The sequence below is a fragment of the Anas acuta genome, chromosome 21 (assembly GCF_963932015.1).
Source record: "Anas acuta chromosome 21, bAnaAcu1.1, whole genome shotgun sequence".
Classification (NCBI taxonomy): Eukaryota; Metazoa; Chordata; class Aves; order Anseriformes; family Anatidae; genus Anas; species Anas acuta.
Genome location: NC_088999.1, coordinates 3,548,886 through 3,561,994, shown reverse-complemented (window position 1 = coordinate 3,561,994; position 13,109 = coordinate 3,548,886). Strand labels below are relative to the sequence as shown.

Here is a 13,109-nt window from a genome sequence, read left to right as displayed (position 1 = left end):
TTTTACCAGCTGATCACAGGGAACAAGAGACAGAGTTCAGGTGGAGCTTAGCTGGAAATAGGGACTGCCCGAGAATAGAGGGAGAAAAAGCAGAGAAGGGACCATGGCTGGGAAGAGGAGGAAGCCTTGCAGCTCTGCAAACAGATGTTACTGTTTAACAGGACCCATAAAAGGAATGGCTACGAAGCTTCAAAAAAATGATTTTCCCTTTGTTTGGTAGCTTTGAGCTCCTTAGGCAATTAATTAGAAGATATTCACGGAACATATCTTTTTCACATTTAGGCACACAGCCAAGAAGTGACCATAAACTTGGCATCCTAGGGTTCTCTATTAATTTACTCTCCATGTTTTCAGAGCTGTGCACTCCTTTTTAAGGTCAGAATATTTTTTTCCCTAATTTCTAGGACCACAAATTCTATCTCATGAGATCTAAAAGATCCAAGCTCTGTTTTTAAGCCCTAGATTTCATTGTCAGTAGACAGTGTCCTGTAAGTAAGACTTCCGAAATATTTCACGTTTCTAGTTCCTAAGTCACTTAGCTGGCTCTGACAATTCCTTTGACACACAAAATTTAGGCAGCAGCACCGTGGGACATCCGCGCAGTAGCTATCTGCTAGGTTCGGCTCCACACTGCCTTTAAAGTCAGGCGATGGGATTTAAAGCTGGAGACGGAGAAGACCTGCTGGGAATGGACACATCACAGCCACGGCTCTTCTTTGCAGAGCTACAGCTGCATCTGGAACATGTGCAGCGGGAGGGCGGTAACAATACAACGTCCACATGCAGTGTATATGCACGGTCAGGATCTCTGCCAGTATGTTTCAAGCTCTTTGTGTGTAAATAGGAGTAAATATGTATATATGGGTGTGTGCCTGCATGTGCATTAGTGGCAGTGTGTTGCTACTAAGTGCATACACAGAAAATTATGGATCGATAATTATAAAAGTATTAATCCCACTTATCAGCATGAAAACTGTATGTGCAAACCTGAAGCTTTCCTGTCTACTGAAACTGGTTCTATGATTGTAAAAGTGGCTTCATACAAACTCTGCTTATAAGTCTACAAATACATTTTAGCACATCAAATGATTTGTATTATTTATGCTTATCTTGATGCTGCAGAACACAGCCCCGTGCCCTGCCTTGTGCCGTGTCTGGCTCACAAGGACATCGCTGCTGCTGCCAGGTAATGGAGTTACTCCTCGAACTCCCATGGTCTAAAATAATAAATCCCCAGCCTCTGCTGACGCCCTGGCATACAAGATTACAACACTCACACTGTGAGAGAGAAGTTCACATGCCAGTTGGAGAGCTCTGCTGTTGTCATGACCGAACCTTTTTCCCCTGGTAGTTCAGCCTTCCCTTTGTAGCATGCCCCTGGCCACCTGCAGGGAGTAAGAAAGACCCCGATTGTGTCTCCTGCTCCCCAACCTCTTCCTCATGTCTGCTGGGGAGAGATGGGGAGAGATTACCAAATCTGAACAAAACAAAACAAAACAAACAAACAAAAAAGCAAACCCCCAAACATGCACAAACCCACACACAAACCCACAACTAATTGCTCAGGTTTTTCCAGCAAGTGTTCCTCAAAATCTGCAAGAGGCCCTTAACGAATCATTTAATCTCATTGATCTCTTTAACTGAAATCACTTATTTACTTAAAATTTCAGAATTTTCTACTGTCCCTCAGGTCATTTTGTTTTTAGAGAAGCAGCCTGCTAGGAAGTTAATTATGCAAAACTAGCAATTAATTTCTCACAGGCATGACAAATATTTGACTTAAAAGATGTACTTCTCTTCTGGCGAGCTCCAGCCCATTGGTGTGCTGTTACCTGCAGCGGTACATGCCAGGGAATGAAAAGCTGTCATGGGAAATTCAGGTCTTCACTTTATTTTTAAGATACATGTGGTTTCTCTCTGCTCACCCCCTATTGCTTTTGTCTACACGTAGAAGAGAGTGCAAGGACACCACGTGTCCTCAGGATTTTCAGGCATTTTCAACTGGCTTCTTTCCAAGACAATATGAAGAAATTCTCTGAAATTGATAGGACTTCCTTCTCAGGGGCTGGGGTTCTGCACTTCAGCCCAGATTTATGCCACGTAACCTCATACATTTAGCTGCACGATCGAAACAAGGTGTGCAAATGGCTTTCTCGCCAGGAGCACGAGGAGAGATTACCACCAGAGGCTGGAGGCTCTTTTTTCTAAAGAAACAGCCCAGGTTTAGGAAAACTCAAATGCCTGCATCTGGGCATGATGGAGCCCCTGGAGATGGACACCCTGGAGGACTTCAATGACCAAGCTGCTCACAAGTTAGGAAACATTCTGTAAAAGGGAAAATTTTACAACCACTGTCCCTAGGAGGGCTCCTGGGCCACACCGCTATGCCTGAGCACAAAGGAGGGAGGTTTGCAGCTGCAGGACAGGTCTGTAAATCCAGAACTCCCCCGTGCTTACACAAGAGGGTCAGGTTCTCTGCACCAGATTAAAGCAATGCTTGGAAATAGGACTCCTCCAAAATCTGGAAGGCCTGAGGGAGAGATTTTTTGTTTTCCTATGTGTATGTGAAAAAGACATGACAATACTTATACCTGGAAAGCTTTTTTCTGATGCCAAACGTTGCACGGTTCGGGGTCTCACATGTGCATCCTGCTCATTTATTTATGTTCTACCTGCACTGAAGGTAGTGACTGTGTCATTTTCCTGTTTGTAGAAACCTTGATGTTGCCAAACGGGAAGTTCCAGCAGCCATCAAAGGATGGCTTCTGGGCTGTTTTTCCCCGCTCTGTATGGGAAGGTATTGGCTGATGTGGTGAGCAGCTGTTTGGCTGTTCTTTGCCCATCCCATTGCAAATGCAAGGTGCCAGCTCCATGAAATGTTGCTAAGCCAGAGTTTTCAGGGTGGGGGAGAACTCCTGTGCAGCTCGGCTGATGAGAGGTAATGCCTTGACCTGTCACGGCTCAACAGTTTTCAAGGATGTGTCAGCTCGAGTCTATCTAAAGTTCATTTATTCTCTGTATGAAGCTGAATTTTGTCTTTTTTTTTTTTTTTTTTTTGCATATGAATTGTCCTGGATAAGCTGCATCTCTGCTTCCATTGGCTTACCTGACCCACGCGGCTCACATGGGTACTTTTACCCTCTGCAACATCAAGGTTACAGAACTGAAGTGTGAAATGATATTACAGAGACAGTCGGCATCAAGTAGAAAGAGCAGGAATTGTTCAGAGTGGAATCTTATTGAAAACACAATTCAAACCTCACTAGAGATTCAGGATGAAAATCATACTTTACTTTTATTTTGCCTTTATTTTCAGTCTGCCTCATTTATTCTCGACACAGGCAGGGCAGAAACACCAGTAAAAACGCCATTCCTATTGTATTTAATTGTTCCAGTTGACACATGAACAAGAGCCTGGGATGGAGAAGGCCTGAGGCAGCTAAAATGTCAGACCAAGAAGCTTTGAATTTGGGGAGAAAAAAGTGCACTGCAGTAGCTGTTGGTTAAATCAAACACCTGAAGTGCTGGAGACACCCTCCACTTGCCTGCCTTGCAGAGGCTCTCACGTGCCAGTTCACTTTCTTCTCGCAGGGAACTTTTCAGCAGGTTCAGTCAAACCCATACTGTTAGCTACCACATGCCTGTCAGAGAACCACCTTGCTTCCTCCTGTATTCTTTCCGCTATTTACACAAAATAACACTAATTATCTAAAATGCTGGCTTCCTCAAAATACCTGTTGGAACAGAAGATACAATTACGGTAATTCCATTGCAAAATTTACTTCCCATAATCACTCTCCATTACAACGGGCATCGAAGGTACCTTTGGCTTTGCATAGGAGATGGTGAAAGCAAGGATTTAACTCATTTAACTCTTTTCAGCCCAATGTAGAAAGACTTGAGGTTCTTGCTTTGTTGTAAGAAGTCAGCAAGAGCTGCACTCATGGGCTTGCTGAGCTGGTGGCAGATCTACAAGGATCTACAGGTCATCTCTCCTAAAAATTAAATCTCTCTGATTTTGCTGTCTAAACTTTTATAATGTCCAGCAGAGAAAGAGGCAGCTCCTGAAGGTAGTTAGTTTACCCTACTTAACTCAAAAGCTGCATTTAGGACAGGGTAAGATGCTCTCTGCAGCTCTGTAGGAACCATCTATACTAACAAGGGCTTTGGCTTGTTCAGGACAGACTCCCACTCTTTACCAGGCAAGCTGTGTCCTTTAAACCAAGCCATCTGCCGCTTCAGTGGTGTGGGAAGGAGCCAGTGGAGGTCTCTGACACTATCACAGCCCTCCTACACTGTGTGTCCTGCGCTTGTTCAGATCTGATCACGGGCTGCTCTCAGGGCTCCGAGGGCTCCTATTGCCGAGATGAGCCAAGAAGAGCGGGGTTCCTGAACACTCGCTTGTCCTCCCGAGCCTCCAGAAGGGTACTGCCCGCAGGCTTCAAGTGACTGAGGGTACACTGAGGATGGGATGCTGAGATTGCCTTGCCTTACCATGTGTTTGGAGCAAACACTGTGGCAGCCACCCCATCTCAGCCATGGAGAAATAACTTCCAGCAGGGAGTTGGAGACTTCTTTAGGAATACGAATTTCATGGCGCAACCCATCCCTTTGTTTCTCTGCTCTTGGCTTCCTTTGCTGAGGACAGCAGATGAAAACCTGGGCTTTGCTCTCCAGTTCTGTTGCAAACTCCCTTTCCATGCTTGCCGTGCTCCCCTGAGACAAAGACTTAGCTCCAGGCAGAATTTTATTCAGATCTAAGCAGATAATCCCACTGAGGATCTTCTCAGATATCAGTGTGGCACAACAGAACATAGTTCCGTAGACCTGTTGGAAACATACCTCTACGAAACCCCTGCGGGAGGCTGGAAAACCAAAAACTCTCATCATCAATTCTTCCACCTGCTTGGATGAGGGTGCAGCAGGTGCTGTAATTGCGGCAGCTCGTCTCTGCAATTACAGCCAGCTACGACAGCTCCCGATTCTGAGCGGCTGATGGATGTCTGAAACAGTAACGGAGGCCTTTGAAAGATGAGGGCTGGAATTTTAACAAGCTCGGGAATATTCATTCTCGCTACCCTCCAACACACATAATTTCATCTTTTCTGCTAAAAGATGAGATGCTGCAACTTCTGCGATAGGTCTGCCGTCTCCGAAAACCCTCCTGCCTGAGCACGTTTCCCAAGGCTTTGCTGGTCTCGCAGCAGTAGCATGTGAACAGATTGAGCTTCCTAACTCACCTTCTGCTTGGCTCCACCTCCACAGAAGAGCAAGCCCTTCTTTTCAGATGGCAAAATTGTGCCTATAATCTCCAGAAATAACCTGAATGGACTTTGTGTCCCACCCCAAGGAATTGAACTGTTGCTTTCCCTGGCTCATGCTGAATCCACAGATCTCAGGGACTAATATTCGAGTGGCTGCTGAGAGCCCTCCTTTAACACCAGTGGCTCAGGCCAAGGATTTTATAGCAGAAAGTCTTAAATTCTAATCCCACTAGTGACCATACCATTGACAGAAGCTCACAAAGTTCATTAAGTTGTATACATAAATCCTTTTACCCTTCATGCAGCTAGAAATATATTTTATATGATCTGCATTGGTACTAACAGGGTGAGCAATAGTGGTAAACACAGCTAAAATAATGAGAAAATTCGATATTAGGTTCCTGTCCAGGAAGGACTGACAGAACCACCAGTCTCCAAAAACCTTCGGGCAGGGCCCCAGCTCACAAGGGCGATGTGCTTTAAAAATAGTGAGATTACGTAAATACAAATCAATAGCGAGGTTCAGTTTTACCTTTCCAGTGGGTTCCTTGGTCTTCATGAACTGCTTTCGTGGTTTCAGACTTGAATCTCACAAGTCCAAAACATTATCTTTTCTTTAAAATAAGAAGCTGAAATCTCTTTTACCCCTGGGAGCCAGAGCTTCCAGAAGAATATTGAATATTGCCAGCCTCTTAATCAAATAATCAGAAATAACATTACTGATTTTTTATTAGCTCCATTTTTTCAGAGGTTGAGGATTTGCTGTACAGTATGTTAATGAACAGCTTTCAAGATCCTTCCTCCTTTCCCCTCCTGCCTTCTTCGGGAGTTTATTTTTAAAAGTACCATCCTGGGCATTGGAATAGCAATAAAGAATAGGTTAAAGCCTCTGATGTTTCATTCCAGGAAAGCTGAAAAGATTAATGCACTTGTCTGCAACTTGAGCCTTTGCTATTCCCAGCTCTCCAGAAACCAAACAGCATGTACAGCAATTTCTTTATTACTTAAATCACATTGCCCGATTATTACACCACTTTGGCTGGAAGGCAGCAAAATCGCACTGGCCACCAAGGTGAAAGGTGACTGAGAAAAGGTCAGCTTGGCAGCTGACGGGGAAACCTTGTCAGTCTGTAGGACAATGTTGTAGTTATAGTAATTTGGAAGGCTTGGCACGCAGGGAGGGTGTAGGTTTCCTTCTCCCTGCCTTTTTGACATCTTTTTTTGTTGCTCTACATGGGGTGAAGGCTCACCCTGGCAGCTACAGTGGGCACTATCCTGGGACTGGAAGCACTGGAAGCATTAGCTGCAGTAGCTGCATCTAGAAAACCAAGCTTCTCCTGCAAACATCAAGCACACAGCTCAGAGCAGTCCCAGGGAATTATACATGTCCAAGCATGGGCTAATTTCACCCTGATCAGGGTTTTCACCCCTATACCACCCAGACTAGCAGTGGCACAAATCAGTGTAATATCACCCAGCACGAAGCTACGTCTGCTAATGATGGTTTTTAACAAAGCCTTTGGTACACAAGGTTGTATCTTACAAAAACAAAACCCTGGCCCAAAGCTCTGGAATCCTGGGCTTGGACCTTTATGCACAAAATCCCTTCTCACAACTTCATTGTTTCTTGGATTAAGGCTTTGAGAGAGGGGTTCTGGAGAACTCGAGGTTGGGTCCATGCGAAACCAAAGTCTCCTTCACTGCACTTTTGCGTTCTGGGTATTGCTCCAGCTCTTCATTTCCTAATGCAGGTATGGAAGATCTCAGTTTGCTAGAACACTATCATTCCTGTGAGGATATTAAGCACTATAAAAGTGGGCATAAAGTGGAGCACATTGAATCAGTATCATTATTTGCACAGTGCAAACATATAATTAGATGGTATGGGAAGACAGAGCTAATGGCATTTGCTAGCTCCGTTAATATTAGATTTTGTATGTTTCAAAAGATTTGTTTTTAAATTTAGATTTTCTTGCTTTTTTTTTTTTTTTTTTTTTTTTTTTTTTTTACTTAAACATCTTCCCAAAGGTTAGATTACTGCTGCTATTAGCATTTCTGGCTGTTCCTAACTTTAGCTTTATTTATTTTTTGAGATTATTTATGTGTTGAGTATCTTTGTTAATAGTAACCAGACTCTTTAGGATGGCACTTATGAGTGACAGCCTAAGAAATCACTTTATACAGGATTCCTGACACAATATTTTGACAATTTCATTTTAAGTAAGACACTATGATTGTCAGTTCAGTTACAATATGGTTGTTGCTCCCTAGTGGAAAAGAATTCTGAAAATTGAAGGAAATCAAATTCCCAGCCAAATGATTTTTACGGTAAACCATTCAGGTCTTGCCCTTGCCTCTCACTTCACGTGTGCACAACATTGCATGATGCCTGAAATGCATACGGAGAGAACAAACACCTAGCAAATGTCTGAGACCTCAGGCATACTCTGAACAAGCATCTAGCAAATATAGGTAGTTCATCACTCTTTGTAGGCTGATAATAGCGTTTTGCCATTTCTACTCCTTTTCTGGCTAATGCAATGCCCTGAAAAAAATACAATATTTTTGATGGAAAAACATTTGGGTTTTCTTTTTTCTTTTTTAGCTGAAATAGTTCTCATCAGAATTGGAAAGGAAAATTTAAGAGAGTGGCTATACATAGCTTTCTTGGGCATCATGGGATAGGGCAGGAAGAGCAACTAGGAAGAAATGAGGTGGAGCTTGCAGGGAATTGTTGGGGATTTTTTTTTTCCTATGATAGGAAGAGAAGTTTTTAAAGTGGAAATGTTTGTTTTGATAAATCTACTCTTAGAAAAGTGCTTTTTGTACAACAAGGTGTTTTGGACAAAGGGAACAGGTAAGGCTGTCTCTGGGGCAGGAGTCCACATTGGGAGAAGTGGGTGGGAGAAGTTGGAGACGTGATTGTTAAATTAAGGGCCCGGAGCTGAATCCTGTGCATGGACTGAGTTCTATGGGATTGATTTTTGGCTACTGTGAATCTCTCTGTTCTCCAGCACGTCACAGACCCACTATGGGTAACGATAGGCCTGAGAAGGTTGAGAGAGACAGCATGTCCTTGTCCCTGTGGACATGGGTGCCATGATGAAGAGACAATCTCTTTGCAAAAGCAGCTGAGACAATGCTCTGCATGCCTTCCTGTCCCAGCGCCAGGACTGACAGCAGCCGAAGGACCCTGCCCCATGCCCTCTGCACCAGACAGACAGATGCTCCATGGGGACTCCAACCAGTGCACACCGATGTCTAACAGACACATCCGTACTGCCACCAGGCCCCCGCTGACAGAGGTGTAATACTCCCTTCATCACCCCTCTGCTGAATTCTGGACAACTTCAGACATTCATTTCACTAAGAAACGTGGTGATGTTGGAGTTTGCTGATGAACTGTCTGGGATTTAAACTCTGCCACTGCATTACATTTTATTTGATATAAAGCAAGGTCACTCCTCATCCTTTAGGTTATTCAGGATTAGAAAATTGAAGCCATTTGAACTGAGATGATATTTCTTAATATAATAATGGCTGGGAAATTGAACCGTAAGAATGGCTTCTTGTTATTAGTTCATAGGAGGTGCTTTTTAAAAATTAGAGTAGAAGGAGGACGACTACAGTTTAATCCTAAGATAAATCATCTTTCCAAAATGGCTAGCAAAGCTCAGGGGTTGATGTGATTAGGAGACTTAAAGCTGTGGCAGGGCAAGTTAAAACCTCACTAATGATTTTAACTAGGATTACAGACAGATAAATAGGACTTTCCATACTCTGTCAGCTCCTTGCATCGTTATATGTTGCAGGTGGTTTTCAGTCTGGATTTTTTCTTGGTGTTTCACAAGAAAAGCATATCATGACAGATATATCCAATTCGTGTGACTTTCACATTTCACTGGAGTTACACTTTTTTTTTTTTTTATCTTTCTCCATATTCTTGAAGAGTGGAAGACACCAGTAAAAGAAAACATACCAAACCAGTTAAAATAGTTTTAGTTAAAATCCCTCTCTCTCTCCTACTCTGTGTATATTTAAGCTTGGAACAGCTTTTTAACTGAAGTGAGAATTTTAGCAGAAAGATGTTGTTTGGGTTAAAATATCTCCAATTTTGATCACTGAACATTTTGGTTCTTTGCATATCCTTCTCATTTTTTCCTCCCTCTTGCTTGGCTTGAGCCCAATCGGAAAAATAAGGCTTTTTTTTTTTTATTTCTTTTTTTGGCTTACTTCAAGTTTTGCAAAAAATAAAATTGCAGTCCAAAAGCTATCTACGTCTTTTGAGTTTTTTTAGAGATAGCAAACGCATTTTCTCAAACATCTGTAACCCACCAGCTGCTCCTGTCTGTCTTTGCTCATCTGAACTCCTTCCACCCCTCTTCTTTCCTCATTATGTTCCCTCTTTCAGCTTGCTACTTTCATTGTTGGGTGATGAACTTCTGGCTGCTGGAGGCATGACCTAGTTAGCTCCGTTCACAGGAAAAGGAGAATGGGCTTCTGTCAGGGCTGCCTCCCAGCCCAGACCACAGGCAGTGCCACAAGCCTTGCATTCATTTTCCACCTTTATGCAAACAGAAGTCCCGCTGCTTGAGAATCCGAACTTGTGTTCGGTGTTGTGTAAAACAGGGCTCTCCTTTTGTTCTCCAGTAAGCGTTCTGCTCTTTGAGAGCTTTCGGATTGGCAACTGTGATGAATGAAGACAGGGCCATTGTCAGAAAATGCCTTGTTTTCCTTTTGGAAATGCTCGCTAACTATGACAAAAAAAGTTCATTGTTTAGGCAAAAAGCATTATCTCTTTTTTCTAAAGAAACCAAATACAGAAGGGACTACCCCTCCCCTGCAAAAAATGTAAATTCAGAATTAGTTGAATTTGATTTGTTTCATCTAAATAGGCTTCTGCAGAAGAAGGAAACAATCCCTTTGTCCGTCTTTGACAAAACAAACAAAAGTGGATTGAAATTCATGATAGGAATGAACAACTTGTTAACGGCAGGGACAGGAAGGTGCCAGAGCAGGCAGTCTGGGGAAGGTGAAATTTCCATCACTGATGGGCTTTTCAGAAACGTTAAGAAATTCTGTGTTGCAAGTGGCAACATATATACCTGTTACTTCTCCAGGATAAGGTGTGGACTAAGTCTTAAACAGATTTTCACGGAATAGCAAGGTTAGGAAAGACCAACAGAAGCTGAAAAAAATTAAGTAAATACCTGGAAACTGATGGGAATCAAAGAAAGTGTTGCATTTTCAACTGCAATATTGTCTAACCTGAGTGATTCCCTCAGTGCCTTTTTAAGGGCTTGTTTTTTTCTCTGTGCAAGAAGACTACACTAAAAAAAAAAAAAATACACCCACAAAGACACCAGAACAACCGATTCTCACCATGAGAGACCTTCATCTATTCCTGTGCACTGACGGGAGCCCTGTGGGGCAGGAAAGACTCCTGTTAACCCCAGTGGACAGGGCAGCACCAGCTGTTGGACGTACAAGGTGCTGGGGGTTCCTGGCAGGCTGGCCTTGCACAGCCCTGCAAACTGGGACTTAAACTGGTCAACATTGCCTCTGCCATACTGATGGCATCAACGTTATTTCTGTTTACACCGGAGGGGAATACAGTCCCCACGTCTCTATATTAACATTATCCTCTGCGATGTGGCTGGAAAAGGCAGATTTTTCTTACTGAGAGAGCAAAAAAGAAAGAGAGTGCTACAGAGACACAGCAACAGGCAGCTTATTCAAGCAAAGGATACCTCTGTGGATTAAGGAGTGGTGCAGAAAAGAAAAAAAAAACAACATTTTAATTAAAGTATATGTTATCTTTTCAGAGTATTCATAATCAAACCCTGTCTCTGTAGTGTAGACAAGCCTTTGTAACTCAGGATGGCTGGACTCTAGCTCTTGCTTTATTTAATTTTGCTATGTGCACAGTAGGAAACAAGATAGGGATGGGTATATGGTGGATCAACACATAAGCCAGTGCTTTCACTAGCAGCTTGTAATTTTAGCTGTCAGCTGAGTTGTTTACATAGCTAAATAAACGGATCCCAGTCTCTCTCCCTCTTATCTCTGGTGCACACAGAGTGGGAACAAGTTAGAGAGGCCCCTCTAAAAATATTGCTTGCGCACTGCTGGGCTCTGGGTCAGGAGCCCTGAATTTTTTCCAACTGCCTCTATATATCAGATTAGAGCCCTTACTCTTTCCTCTGCTCACATCTCCTCTCTGCAGGAGCATGCATACACGCAGTATTGGTCGCTTGGTTTTGTTTTTCAGGAGAGTCCATCTGCTCCTGCCTTGTGTAATCCCTTTACAGGAATTCCTGGGTTTGAGCCCTGCTGCTGGCTGTTCTGACATTTTTCATTGCCCCCTCTTGCTTGCCAAGGCTGAGCGCCATGCCGGGGAGCTTCTGCTCACCCGTTCCAGCCTTTTCCTTTGCTCTATGCTTACTGAGCACATTCAAATGCTCCCTCTGTCTGCTGGGAGAAGGGAGGACACTGGGTGAAACTGGGCTCAGAAATGATCAAAGAGCCATCCATCCTCCCAAGGTCAAGCAAGCCAGTGCTTAAATGCTTTTTTTCTCTTGCACGTGTACAGATGCATCAGTTCACTCCAGGGAGGATGGTAGCAAAGCCTGCGTTTCTGCCAGGAGCTACTTGCAGTAAATCAAAGCAAATCAGGCGCAGATCCCACAGGTTACTAAGCTCTTCAGCTGATTCTATTTTAGCTGTGAGGCAGGTGATGTGTCTGACTCTAAAGCATCTTGATCTGAATTTCCTCACGGGGGAAAATATCAAACCAGTCTTGGTGATTCCAATGGACATTTTCACCTCCTAAAGGTTTCTGGCGGTGTCTCTGAAGAGTTGCTCTTGTTGAAATGTGGTGGGATATGGGCAAAAGAGACTTTTCCAGCCTTTCCCCTGGACGGCATGCTGTTAAGCACACTGGGCAGGAAAAAGCCTTCAGTGCGATATAGCCTTAGGATCTGACGATACTGAGGAACCAACACACGAAGCACAAGTCCCTCCATAACAGGCACACTCTACATTGGATGAGTTTGAGAGAAGAGGAGCTACAGAGAGCTGGATTCCCTTTTATTTAAACCACCAACATCCGACTGACCAAAAGAAGTGCTGAAGTCTGACCCCACCTTGCAATGTGACTGGGGTCTCCCTAAATTCTGACTCTGCACAAGTGACTGAGTTTAATCTCAGCAGTGAAAACCCACAGGTTAGGAACCAGGTTGTAATTTATCCTGCAAAACACCCAAAAGGCTAAAGACTTGGAGAGAGGTTCTGCTTCTGGCTGTACAGCATGGCAGCAAAGCAGGATGTCTCCGATCGTGTCAGTGTACTGCAGTGTTTGAATTACTACCCTGATGAGAGGAAGCATGTACCTGAAGAGAAGATGCTGTGTGAAAAACACGACCTGCTGGAACAGGGTCATCGAGTTCATAACATCAATATCTAGTCAGCACCTACAGATTGTTTCCAAAGCTCATTATTTCAGAGAACTGCTGTATATGCGAGTGAAACTCATTACCTGAGAGGCTTGTTATATGTTCTAGTCACTGACAAAATGTGGCCATTGCTTGGCTACCTTAATTAATGCACGATTACAAACTGAAATGTATCATTTGTATTTAGATATGTTTTTCTTTGCTGTAACTGGAGCCACTGAAATTTATCTTTCAGAGAAGCCATCAAAGGCCAAGCAGCCTCATCCCACATGGCAATTAAAAGTATTTTTCCCTGTAGGAGCACAGAACTTAACCTCAATGCTCCAACAAGACTCCAAGACCAGCTTTGAAACTGCTGTGAAACTGCACCTGACTCAAATTTTGTTCAGAG

The 13,109-nt window shown here is 43.4% G+C and overlaps 1 long non-coding RNA gene across 2 annotated transcripts in view; it reads right to left on the bottom strand.

Annotated features, from left to right (window-relative positions):
- The window catches only part of LOC137843033 (uncharacterized), a 75,884-nt gene extending 69,778 nt beyond the window's left edge, over positions 1-6,106 (bottom strand). Inside the window, exons 1-2 of one of the 2 annotated variants that reach the window (XR_011089322.1) lie at positions 5,797-6,106; positions 4,843-5,003 (exon numbers count right to left, since the gene is read on the bottom strand). This is a non-coding gene — a long non-coding RNA (uncharacterized lncRNA). The remainder of the gene's footprint in view (positions 1-4,842; positions 5,004-5,796) is intronic. The other variant, XR_011089323.1, reaches the window with a different exon arrangement.
- Positions 6,107-13,109: the final 7,003 nt, after the last annotated feature.